The following is a 14,227-nucleotide window of genomic DNA, read 5'->3' as shown; positions in this document are numbered from 1 at the left end:
CATTTACTCCAGTGTCCAAGCAAATTAATTTTGTTTAAACATTGCTGGTAAACTTTTCACTATGCTCAATCTAAGCTTCTATAGTTTAAACTCTATATATACCTCAATGAAATTTGTACATTATCTTATATAATGCTTAAGATACCTGTGCAATTGTTTTCTTCTTGCATATTTACTGATGTACATTTTATTTCATTGCACATTTAAAAAGCTGTTTGCTAACATAATCATCCACTCTCTTTTATAGTGACAATCCTGAATTAAAAACCCTGAGGCACAGACTCTGATTTCTGCATTCTCACAAGCACACACTGTTTTCAGCTATTTAAACTCCTCGATTCAATTGCGTTTTTTTCTTTTTCTCTCTCTCCCACATGCATGCTTAAGTATCAGATTTGACTGAGTCACTTTCTTAAAAGCTGCCTGGTTTAATCAAATTACAAACTATTGTCATAGTCTCTTGAGTTGTAAACTCAATGACAGCACTTGTTTACACAAAAGATAAAAATTCTAACTTTGACAAAGCAAAACACACATACACCTCTGATGAAATGTGTCATACCATAACATACAGAAGAAAGTTCACAGCTTCTAAATTACAAGGTGAATGTGATGTTAAACACTTAAATTAGTACATAAAATGTATGTAAGCACTTCATGTACCCATTATACAGAAATATATACTGCATTATAATAAGGTAGCCTCGTGTGGGTATGTTTGCATACTGTAAAAGGACAAGCAGGATTCTGGTTTTAATTGAAACATAGAACATATACATGGCATGATCCACGTAGAGTCTTAGCAAGACAAAAAAGGTTTGAGTAATTAAATTATTTTGCAAAATAGCATATGTCACATTCATGCACAAATACTGATGTTACCAGCACCATTAAAGAAACTCTAACTGGCTGATAAAGCAAGTATCACGCCATACTTTGACAGAACAGTTCAAAACTCAGGTACATACGCTATATGGACACAAGTATTGGAACACGCCTCTTAATTGTAAAATTCAAGTCTTTCAATCAGACCCATTGCCACAGGTGTATAAAAATCTAGCACCTAGCCATGCAGTCTCCATTTAGAAACATTTGTGAAACAAGATGGGTCATTCTGAAGAGCTCAGTGACTTCAAGCATGGTAATGTGATAGGATGCCACCTTTGCAATAAGATGGTTCATGAAATTCCATCCCTACTGGATATTCCACAGCCACAGCTAACTGAAAGTGGTATTATTGGAAAGTGGAAGCGTTTAGGAACAACAGCAACTCAGCCACGAAGCAGAAGACCATATAAAGTCACAGAGCGGGGTCAACGACTGCTAAGGTGCATGGTGTGTAAAGGTCACCAACACAGTACTGATTACATAGCTGAAGAGTTCAGAACTTCCACTGGCATTAATGTAAGCACAAAAACTTTGTAGCGGGAGCTTCATGGAATGGGCTTCCATGGTCGAGCAGCTGCATGCAAGCCTCACTTCACCAAGGCCAATGCCAAGCATCGGATGGAGTGGTGGAAACGTGTTCTATGGAGTGATGAATGACGCTTCTGTGTTTGGCAGTCAAATGGCCAACTCTGGGTTTGGCGGATGCTGGCAGAACGTTATCTGGTTGATTACACTGTGCCAACTGTGAAATATGGTGGAAGAGGGAGAATGGTGTGGGGTTGTTTTTCAGGGTTTGGGCTAGGTTGCTTACTTCCAGTGAAGGGCAATCTAAATGCTTCAGCATGCCAAGACATTTTAGACAACGCTATGCTTACAACTTTGTGGAAACAGTTTGGTGAAGACCCTTTTCTATTCCAGTATGAATGTGCCCCAGTGCACAAAGCACAGTCAATAAAGGCATGGTTGGACGAGTTTGGAGTGGAAGAATGTGACTGGCCTGCACAGAGCCCTGACCTCAACCTCATCGAACACCTTTGGGATGAACTGGAATGGATACTATGAGTCAGGCTTTCTCATCCAGTATCAGTGCCTGACCTCATAAATGTTCTACAGAATGAATGAGCGCAAATTCCCAAACACTCTAAAATCTTGTGCAAAACCTTCCAAAAAGATTGGAAGCTGTTATAGCTGCATAGGGGCCACCGACTCCATATTAAAGTCTATGTATTTCAATGCATCGTCATTAAAATTCCTGTTGGTGTAATGGTCAGGTGTCCCAATACTTCTGCCCATATAATGAAATTTTCCGCAATGTACCAGTAAGAAATTGGCTCCACAGGTTATAGAATAAGTCAGGTTGTCACAAGCATGCATGGAGAAATTGAAATTTAATTTAAACTTGACACCCAACATAGGGGAAAGGTGGTGTAAAGTTTTAAAAAACAAAATAGCATCAATAATTTATTTGGGTAAAAAGTCTATGTCAGAGTCTAATCTGAAAAAGTATCTGTTCTGAAAAAAGTTAAAAATAACACGATTAAACTAAATCTGTGCTTTTGGAATTACTGCAAGTTTGTCTAACTCTTTCATACACCATATTTACACAGTTTGCCTACGGTGGATACCAAATGTTTATGTACTCATAAGGAGATTTCAACTTTTGTTTCTGTGAAGGCTGAAATGAAGGAAAAAAAAAACCAAAAAACATGTCATACCTTCTTCACTTAAGATCTTGAAAGTAAAAACCAAAATGAAAGCTTTTCAACACCTTGGCTGCAGAAGTGTGCACCCTCGTTATAACAGGGTTTGTAACTGTGTTCAGATTTCACCAATCGCATTCTAAATCACAAACATGCACAATTTGCCATCATGTGACACAAACTGAATATTAGCCCTGAATAAAATCTGATATTATCAAAGATGTAAGAAGGTCTTCCGTGAAGTGTATTGATTAAAGGCTGACATTGACAAAAGCTTAAATGTCACTAATGGGGGCAAGGCATTTGATATCCACAAAACAGTGCCTTTTTTTTCTTAATAATTACTTTGGGCTTGCCATTATATACACGTATGTGCCTGTTGCCAATAAAAATGCAGCACTAGCACGTAGTAAACAAAGTAAAAAATATAAGCAAAATATAAAACTGCTGCAATAAGTATATCTTTTCATTTTTTTATAACTAATTCTACTTCAAGTTCACAGGGTATTAGCAAGAAAGGAGGAACCAAGTCTAGAAAGGGTCCAGAGTCCATCACAGCATTGAAATATATAAAATATAATACTAAAACAAATATATGATGCATCAATACACACAATATTCTTCATCATAATAAATACTAATATTCACTGACAAAGATAATGGATTTCTAATTTGATCTCATGCTTGAGACAGAGGAAAAAACATCACTCACGCTCTTCTTGGTTTTAAAATCCGAGTACATTGAGGTGCTGAGGCTATTACACTCCAGCTCAAATTTGTTATGGACTGCAGAGGAATGAGAATGCATGAAGGAGCAGATAAACATATTCATCTAATTTCTATGTGGCCAGGATGGTGGAATAATCACTTTATTGGCAAGCATAACTTAATTTTGTGATAGTGCAGGACTTAACTATTGCAAGATTTAAACAAGTAAATCTGCTTAATGCAGCCAACATAATTAATCTCAGACTGAAAAATGTAAAAATGTTACTGCAATGCACAGCCATTGATTTCATAAATGGCAAAGATATCCATTTAAAAGTTGCATGTTGCTTATTGTGTTCCAGTTTTCAACAGTGTCAGTGGGGATAAGTATAACCTGCTACTTCTTTCTCCTGGTCAGACAAGTATGGGATATAAAAACACAATTTTCTTTTTTATCCCCTGTTGCTCTTGGAAATGCAAACGTCACCTCCACATTTGGCTGTAAAGGCCAGTTTACACTCCATGATCAGAACACTTCCGCACACGCATCATGGCTGCCACGAGTTCCCAGCGTTCTTTTGGCATGTCTTCTGAGCACATCATCAGAAATTAACATGATGTGTGCCTGAGTTGCGGTACCAGCAAAAATATGGGTAGCATGTGTGTTCAAGTTTTGATGTTAGTATTGTTGTTTACTATCAACATGTGATAGCAAGCTGCAATGCAGCTCCAAGACGATCAATCTGTGTGCTTCAATGTTTGATGAATGGTTCAATGCAGTGAAGCAAATTATCAATCGTAAATGCTGACATGCAAAAATATTCCTGGTGCTTTTCTTCATCATTTTCTCCAATAGGCAATAAACGTGTTGTATATTCCCCTTTGTAATGACACAATACATCTTTCTTTTTTTTTTTTTTTTGCATCTTCGCAGCAGCGTCAGAATGCAAAGAATTTTTATCTTAAATATCTTTCTTCCATCAACTCAAAATACAGTGAAACCGGATATTATCACACCATGATGATTTCTCACACTGCCACCTGGTGAAATCCTCCAGATTTACTTCAAGTCTGTGCATAAGTAAATTTAGTACACTACTTATGCATCAGCAGCATCCTCAAGCACACGCATTGAGTAGAATGCCAATCAAAGCCTGAATTTACTATACTGAAGTACAATGACCAGTAATATTCAGCTTGATGTACATATTGTCTTAGGTTTCTGTTAGTAGTGACAAATGCTATTAAGGTAAGTATTTCCAAGTCAAAGTGAACTTTATTGCCATCTCAACCATATACAAGTATACAGATAGACGAAATTGCAAAGCTCAGGGTCCACAGTCTAACAACATGAAGTGCAAATAATAAATTAAAAATAGAATTAAAATTTAAAATTAAAACACAAATAAGACAAGACATTGTGCAAAAATAAGACAAAGTAGCAGCAGCAATATTGACGTGTAGTTAGTAATATGAGCATTAAGGCAATGTACGGTATTTGCAATCTAGATACATAAATATAGTCAATAGATGTAATATATTAAGTAAATAATAAACAATAGATATAGATGATACAGAAATTATCACTGTATGATAATAGTTGTTTAAGACATGTGTAAACAATGACAGGTCTGAGTGTTTCACAGCAGAAGGATATCAAGAGTGTCAAAATACTTAAAGGTCAGTATGAGATTTTCAGTTCTTTTTTACATTCACACTCGTCTTTGCAGGTAAGTGTTTTTAGAGGTGGTTGATGGTTGTGGAAGATCCCAGGTGGCAGCATAGTGTTAAGGAGTCTGACAGCTTGGGGGTAAAAACTATCCTGCAGCCTGGCAGAGCTGGGCAGCGTCATCTCTTGGGTTGCATAAGTGTGAAAAGTCCATGTGATGGGTGTAAGCGGTCCTGCACAATGCTGCAGGCCTTGCAAACACTGTGTTTATAAAATATGTCCTGTAGTGAAGGGAGAGGCACCCCAATAATGTTCTCTGCTGTCTTCACTATCCTTTGCAGGCACTTGCGGTTGGATATGTTGCAGTTGCCATACCAGACAGTGATGCAGCTGGTCAGAACACTCTCAATGGTGCCTCTGTAGAACACGCTGAGGATGGAAGGGGAAAGACTTGCTTGCTACAGTTTCCTTAGGAAATGTAGTCTCTGCTGGGCTTTCTTGATTATTGATGAGGTGTTATGTGTCCACGCAAGTTCCTCAGTTATGTGCACACCGAGGAACTTGGTACTCCTAACAGTCTCCACATCTAAACCGTTGATGCTGAGTGGGATGTGGGCAGGATGTGATTTTCTGAAGTCCACAATTATTTCTTTGTTCTTGTCGACATTGAGAGAGAGATTGTTGTTCTCACACCATGCAGACAGCCGTTCCACCTCATCTCTGTATGCTGTTTCATCATCCCTGCTTATTAGTCGCAGCACTGCCGTATCATCCGCAAACTTGAGGCTGTTCAGTCGTGACTCCGCAGGGTGAAAAGCAGTGGACTAAGCACGCAGCTCTGCAGTGCTCCAGTGCTCAGTGTGATGATGCTGGAAGTGTTGCAGCCCATCTGAACTGAATGGGGCCTCTCTGTCAGGAAGTCCAACATCCAATTGCAGAGGAAGGTGTTCTGGCCTAACCTGCTTAGTTTTACGTCTTTTTTTATCCAGACGTGTCAGGGAGAGGTGAAGGGCAGAGCATATGGCATCCTCAGCTGACCTGTTTGAGCGGTATGCAAACTGAAGAGGGTCAAGGGAGGCAGGGAGATTCGTCAATGTGTGGCATGACTAACCATTCGAAGCACTTCATGATGATTTGTGTGAGTGCAACTGGTCGGTAGTCATTCAAGCATGTAACTGACGACTTCTTCGGCACTGGTATGATGGTGGTCGACTTGAAGCATGCTGGGACTGATGACTGGCTCAGAGATGTGTTGAAGATGTCTGTGAGGACACTAGCCAGTTGACTGGTGCATTCTTTGAGTACACTGCCAGGTATGTTGTCAGGTCCTGCAGCCTTGCATGGACTGACTCTTGATAATGTCCTCCTCACATCAGTTGAGGAGAGACAGAGGCTCGCAGGCTCTTTGTTCTGCACCTCAAGCCGTGTGAAGAAGGTAAATAAAATAACATAACATTCTAAGACCTACTTACTCTAGTTTTCAGAATTGTGGGTGGGAACAGTCAACTCCAGCAGTATTTTCACATTTGCATATTATAGATTTATAAATGACTAAAATCAAGAAACACCAGAACAGGCTTCTTGAGAGTCCTTTCACCTTACATTTAAATTCAAAAAGAGAGACTCCTATCACCTATATTACATTTGCTAATGAAACAAGGTTAGGGTTTAAAAAAAAAAAAAATGTTCCAGAGGTCTAAGTGTAAATCCTAGCCCCATAATACCCTATGCATTGGAAAGGCCCGATATGATTGAATTGAGCTGGGTGCATGGATGACCTGTGACAGACTGTCACTCACTCTCTCTAGGTTAGTGTCCTGCCCTGAATCTATTAGTGTTAGAACAGGCTATGGTTCCTTAAAACCTTGAATCTCAATAAAGAAAGCTCAGCAAATGAATGGAACAGATGACCATATAAATCTATGCTTTTCTTTTTAATGGTACACAAACTGAGCACTGATGTTTAGTAGACTGGTCTTTCTTTACATTTGATACCACAGACAAGTAGTTCAAAACAAAGCCTTCTGCAGAACCTAAGAGGAAGCCACAGAGTTTGTGAACAAAATGTATCTAATTATATGTTTGAGAATATATATTATGCACAGACTGCATATATTCACATATAAGGCACATCATTTTCTAATCCACTCAGTCCTGAACAGGGTCACTGGAGATGTTGGTGCAGGGTGCTGTAGCCCATCCCAGCTTGCATAGGGCATAAAGCAGGAACAAACCCTGGACAGGGCACCAGTCCATCGCTGGGTGAAAACAGACACACCCCAACCAAACACTATATACTGTTTGTGTGTGCATATATATCTTCCTGCCCTTTGAGACAAATGTCAGAATTGCCAGATTTATCTTATGAGTATAGATTAGACTATAGCTATGTTGCCTTTTTTTTTAACTAGTAAAATCTATAGAAGCTTTCACGCGCCTTAATGAAAGTGTGTCGGTGTATCTGTCTGGCTGCTAGATCTCCGTCATTCTAAACTATGATACATCGCAAACATCAATACTGCTTTTATTAACCCATACCAAATGGCATGTAACAGAGATATATGCATTGCTTAGTGCACTGCAAACGTTACTGATGAGGTCTAGTTAGAGTTTAATCTGTCTTGCACAGCTAGCTTTTCATATAGTCATTTGATGGATTTGGAGATAAATTGCACACTTGAAAATATTACTAATCTATATAACTTTTATTACACTAAGATAAATAGCCATTTTTCTAAAAACTACACAATAATGTTGTTAATTGAGAGTGGAATCTCAACAGTTTGTGCATCCAGTCAAATAATCAACACATTTGTGACAACAACACTGTAGTTTGCTTTGACCATCCTCCCTATATTTATGCTCATTTCTAAAATCACACATGTGATTGAGCTTAAAGAAACATGTTAATGGCTGCAGGAATAGAAAAAAATGTAATGTAATGGCCTAAGAGTGGTATTACAGATAAAAAGAGGGGGGTATTAAACTGAACAATGAGAGCAACTCTCTGTATATGGAAAGGCTCTTGCTTGTTGGTACATGGATCAAATGATGTATCGTTACAAAATGTTTAAAATTATGTATAGATTACATCTCCATCCATCCATCCATCCATCCATCCATCCTCTTCCGCTTATCCGAGGTCGGGTCGCGGGGGTAGCAGCTTAAGCAGAGAGGCCCAGACTTCCCTCTCCCGCCACTTCTTCCAGCTCTTCGGGAGAATCCCAAAGGCGTTCCCAGGCCAGCCGGGAGACATAGTCCCTCCAGCGTGTCCTGGGTCTTCCCCGGGGCCTCCTCCCGGTTGGACGTGCCCGGAACACCTCACCAGGGAGGCGTCCCGAGCCACCTCATCTGACTCCTCTTGATGCGGAGGAGCAGCGGCTCTACTCTGAGCCCCTCCCGGATGACTGAGCTTCTCACCCTATCTTTAAGGGAAAGCCCAGACACCCTGCGGAGGAAACTCATTTCAGCCGCTTGTATTCGCGATCTCGTTCTTTCGGTCACTACCCATAGCTCATGACCATAGGTGAGGGTAGGAGCGTAGATCGACTGGTAAATTGAGAGCTTTGCCTTACGGCTCAGCTCCTTTTTCACCACGACAGACCGATGCAGAGCCCACATCACTGCGGATGCCGCACCGATCCGCCTGTCGATCTCACGCTCCATTCTTCCCTCACTCGTGAACAAGACCCCGAGATACTTGAACTCCTCCACTTGGGGCAGGATCTCTCCCCAACCCTGAGAGGGCACTCCACCCTTTTCGGCTGAGGACCAGGCTCCCGGATTTGGAGGTGCTGATTCTCACCCCAGCCGCTTCACACTCAGCTGCGAACCGATCCAGAGAGAGCTGAAGATCACGGCCTGATGAAGCAAACAGGACAACATCATCTGCAAAAGCAGTGACCCAATCCTGAGTCCACCAAACCGACCCCTTCAACACCCTGGCTGCGCCTAGAAATTCTGTCCATAAAGTTATGAACAGAATGGTGACAAAGGGCAGCCCTGGCGGAGTCCAACTCTCACTGGAAGCGGGCTCGACTTACTGCGGCAATGCGGACCAAGCTCTGACACGGTTGTACAGAGACCGAACAGCTCTTATCAGGGGTCCGGTACCCCATACTCCCGAGCACCCCCACAGGATTCCCGAGGGACACGGTCAATGCCTTTTCCAAGTCCACAAAACACATGTAGACCGGTCGGGCAAACTCCCATGCACCCTCAGGACTCTGCTAAGGGTGAAGAGCTGGTCCACTGTTCGCGACCAGGGCGAAAACCACACTGTTCCTCCTGAATCCGAGGTTGACTATCCGGCGGACCCTCCTCTCCAGAACCCCGAATAGACTTTTCCAGGGAGGCTGAGGAGTGTGATCCCTCTATAGTTGGAACACACCCTCCGGTCCCCTTTTAAAGAGGGGACCACCACCCCGTCTGCCAATCCAGAGGCACTGTCCCGATGTCCATGCGATGTTGCAGAGGCGTGTCAACCAAGACAGTCCTACAACATCCAGAGCCTTAAGGAACTCGGTATCTCATCCACCCGGGGCCCTGCCACCAAGGAGTTTTTGACCACCTCGGTGACTTCAGTCCCAGAGATGGGAGAGCCCACCTCAGAGTCCCCAGGCTCTGCTTCCTCGTGGAAGGCATGTTAGTGGGATTGAGGAGGTCTTGAAGTACTCCTCCCACCGACCCTAGCGTCGAGTGAGGTCAGCAGCGCACCATCCCCACCATATACGGTGTTGACACTGCACTGCTTCCCCTCCTGAGGCGGACGGTGGACCAGAATCTCCTCGAAGCCGTCCGAAAGTCGTTCTCCATGGCCTCTCCAAACTCCTCCCATGCCCGAGTTTTGCCTCAGCAACAACGAAGCAGCGTTCGCTTGGCCTGCGGTACCTATCAGCTGCCTCCAGAGACCCACAGGACAAAAAGTCCTATAGGACTCCTTCTTCAGCTTGGCGGCATCCCTCACGCGGTGTCCACCAGCGGGTTGGGGATTGCCGCCACGACAGGCACCGACCACCTTGCGGCCACAGCTCCGGTCAGCCGCCTCAACAATAGAGCCGCGGAACATGGCCCATTGGACTCAATGTCCCCACCTCCCTCGGGGCGTGGTTGAAGTTCTGCGGAGGTGGGAGTTGAAGCTACTTCTGACAGGGGACTCTGCCAGCCGTTCCCAGCAGACCCTCACAACACGTTTGGGCCTACCAGGTCTGACCGGCATCTTCCCCCACCATCGAAGCCAACTCACCACCAGGTGGTGATCAGTTGACAGCTCCGCCCCTCTCTTCACCCGAGTGTCCAAGACATATGGCGCAAGTCCGGCGACACGACCACAAAGTCGATCATCGACCTGAGGCCTAGGGTGTCCTGGTGCCAAGTGCACATATGAACACCCTTATGCTTGAACATGGTGTTCGTTATGGACAATCCGTGACGAGCACAGAAGTCCAATAACAAAACACCGCTCGGGTTCAGATCGGGGGGGCCATTCCTCCCAATCACGCCATTACAGGTCTCACTGTCATTGCCCGTGAGCATTGAAGTCTCCCAGCAAAGCGAGGGAATCCCCAGAAGGTATGCCCTCTAGCAACCCCTCCAGAGACTCCAAAAAGGGTGGATACTCCCAAACTGCTGTTGGCATACGCACAAACAACAGTCAGGACCCTTCCCCACCACCCGAAGGCGGAGGGAGGCCACCCTCTCGTCCACCGGGGTAAACCCCAATGCACAGGCTCAGTGGGGGCAATAAGTATGCCCACACCTGCTCGGCCTCTCACCGGGGCAACTCCAGAGTGGTAGAGAGTCCAGCCCCTCTCAAGAAGATTGGTTCCAGAGTCCAAGCTGTGCGTCAAGGTGAGTCCGACTATATCTAGCCGGAACCTCTCGACCTCGCGCACTAGCTCAGGCTCCTTCCCCTTCAGAGAGGTGACATTCCACATCCCAAGAGCCAGTTTCTGTAGCCGAGGATCAGACCGCCAAGGTCCCCGCCTTCGGTCACCACCCAACTCACACTGCACCCAACCTCCTTGGCCCCTCCCATAGGTGGTGAGCCCATGGGGAGGTTAGATTACATCTCATCACCAAAATTTGATACTAAATTTGAGCAGAACATGACAAACTACTTTTCAGTCAGATATTAAGCAGCTTTCATTGGGGAAAGTGCTGGAACAAGTGGTTCAGCCATGTGATGTACTGCAGGAATGTTTTCACCTTCACATTGCAGACAGTTTTTCTAAATTAGTATGTGCTGCCGAGCAGGCCGATGTGTGTAGTTTGTTGAATAGATCCAACTTATCAATTTAATGTTATTACAGTTAAATTCTTCAAGTGATTGACAAGATAAATGCATCAGGAAAAACTGAGTAAGTCAGGGTATCGAGGGGTGAGATTAGGTTCACCAACATGTTTGTACAGCTCAGTGATTTTTTTGTACAGCTGCAGCTTGAGTGAAAACTGGAAGACAACATCCCAACTCACTTATTTTCAGTTTTTAATCTTGTATAGCATGAAGATTAATGAATATCAGTAGAGTAGAATGTTTGTGCAAATGTCCAAGATGAAGAAGCTAATGTTACAGGATTAAGTTGGGAGCAGTTGGTGGGTGAATTTAAGATTACTGCAACATAATCTGGTGCATCTTTTCCATACTGTTGTGAAAAAATTCTGGAGCGAGTAATCTACTAATTACTGCCTCCAAGAACAATTTTGCAGGTCATCAACTTAAAAGTGGAAAACAATGCAAGTGAAATACAAGGTTTAACTAGTAGATGTGCCTCTCATTTATTCCTAACAGTACATACTGTACAAGTTAAGCAGTGTGAAGGAGGCACAACTCTTAAAATTAAAGAAGCATAATACATAAATAATATGAACTATTGCCATTTTAAGCTTAATTATTCTTCTTTATAAACATTTCTCTGTATTATTTGAAAATAGAGGAGGAGTTTAATATTAATCTACATACTCATGATTAAACAGTTGTTTCATTTCAAGCTCAAATGTTACTGTGCATATTTATAAATCAAACAAAACCATCTTACTTTTTGCAGAAGGCAGCACAGCAGACAGCCGCTTCACAAACAAGAGAAAACCAATCAATGCCATTTTGTTTGCTGATAGCTAAGCTGTTCCACTATATTATCCATTTGCTGTGTTAGAACTGTGATATTGTACGCAGCTCTAGATTCTCTCAAGCATAGCATGTTATGGCATAGTATGTGAAGAATGGTTCTTCCAATCACTTTCACTGACAATTGTTATAAAAATGGTAATTGGGGTTTTTGTTTTGGGGGAATATTTTTCAGGGCAGAGATTGTAAGCCTGACTGTTGTGTCTGTCCCATAAAGGTCCAAAACCCAGGAGAATATGCAACATTAAGACAGGCAGTGCCCATTTGTGTCTCGACCTACAAAAGGTAATTCAGACCTTCTGAATCATTGACAGCATCAATAGAAGGTAGGAACATTAATTTACGGGACAAGAGAGTGAGACAGAAAGATGGTAAAGAACAGAAGGCAGCTAGAAGAGCAAATACTTCATTACATCTGGTGTATGTATTGCTAGAGGGTGGAAAACTAGCGACATAACAGGTAGTGATCAGAATAAGAGAGGTAAACAAAATAGCAAAGCAAAGACTAAAACTGGGAAGTCAAAATAACTATCATCAAGCCCTCTATGTGAGCCAAAAAATCAGAATCAAAAGAAATGTCATCGTTTACACAAAGTTTTCTTTTAGGAATGTATCTGCTATCTTTTTATAGTGTCAGGATGTCACAGCTAACCTATTTTCTCGTAGTGTGTATGACATCATAATCCATGCTACTCTTCGTTATTTACAGGTCAACATGACAATAAATGGCAATTCCTGTATAAAACCAAATATACCATCGAAAAGACATAAAAATGAATTGAATAACATTAATCAAATATCAAGGTAAGGACCCAAATGTAATTATAAATTCTCCATAACAAAACTGTAAATTGGTGACACAAAGACTACATAATAGGAGGGTGTAAAAAATATTAACTATAAAATGTTGTTACAACAATGCAGCCTCATGGGAGCTTGTTGCGAAAATACTATGGTCAGAAACTTACTTCTATATGGATTATTCTATCTCCATTCACCCGAGAACTAAATGCGAAAAAGGAATTTCCTACAAACCAGTAGACCTCTTCCACTTCAGTATTTTGTCATAGGAGAGTGCATAGATGCAGCAGATGTATCAAATTAACAAATAGCTATAAGAATTTTGAAGACTTGGAGTAGGTCCTCAAGACTAGACTAAAAGGCTGAATTCGACTTTGCCTTTTAGTACCAGGATGCACTTGGTTTATTTTCCCCATACATCTGCTAGTGATGATGTGTCATACTCAGCATGGTGAAAAGTACTGCACTCAGGGATCCAGACAGGCCTGACTAGCATATTATACAACACTAGCCAACCCGCGGCGTACCATACGCCGCATAATCAGGCCGTTTTTTTAATGATTTTTAAGCACAGGGAGAAAATTAACATTTGAAAAATCGGTAATGTAATAAATCAGCAAGAAAAGCAACATTATAACAATGCACGAAACGAACCAACACACAATCGTCCGTGACTAAAAACTGGCGGACCGCCATCGCTCATGTGCCCACCTCCAACTCGTCACTTGAGTCGTTGTCATCTTTGCACAGTCCAGATGCACCTGTGACTCACGTAGACTTTCCGTGTTCCTGCAGGAGCATCCAAGAAGACACATGTTTGTCGCGGATGTGAATTGCTGTATGTAGCGTGTAAAACAGTTTGCTAAGGTGCACACGGTCGTGCACTGTAACCGAAAACCCGGTTTTTAAAGACTGCTTACTTCATTGTGTTTTAACCTCAGTTGTAAAGGACTGTTTTAAGGATCCCATGAGATACCCCTCGCAAAACGTTTTACACGCTGCATATGGCGATTCACCTCCGCGAAACATGCCTCTATGAACAGTCAACGTGGCTCGGAGGTGCCAGGAGTTGGTGGGCGTGGCTCCTTCCTGCGTGCATCATAGGTATCTTACTTGTCAGCGGCTCAGTGAATCCATGCAACTTCCGGCGTGCTTTACCATGGTTGTCTTGCCTTAGTGAATTATATATATATATAGATGACTGTAACATTCCATTCATCTATATATACTGCTCAAAAAATTAAAGGAACACTTTTTAATCAGAGTAGAGCATCAAGTCAATGAAACTTCTGGGATATTGATCTGGTCAGTTAAGTAGCAGAGGGGGTTGTTAAT

The 14,227-nt window shown here is 42.4% G+C and overlaps 1 protein-coding gene across 1 annotated transcript in view; it reads right to left on the bottom strand.

Moving 5' to 3' along the window:
- sntb2 (syntrophin, beta 2) overlaps positions 1–14,227 on the bottom strand; it is a 313,602-nt gene that overhangs the window by 149,376 nt on the left and 149,999 nt on the right. The gene's annotated exons all lie outside the window — the stretch shown is intronic.

This window comes from Polypterus senegalus, chromosome 9 (assembly GCF_016835505.1).
Source record: "Polypterus senegalus isolate Bchr_013 chromosome 9, ASM1683550v1, whole genome shotgun sequence".
Taxonomy (NCBI): Eukaryota; Metazoa; Chordata; class Cladistia; order Polypteriformes; family Polypteridae; genus Polypterus; species Polypterus senegalus.
This window is presented reverse-complemented; position numbering and strand designations above follow the sequence as displayed.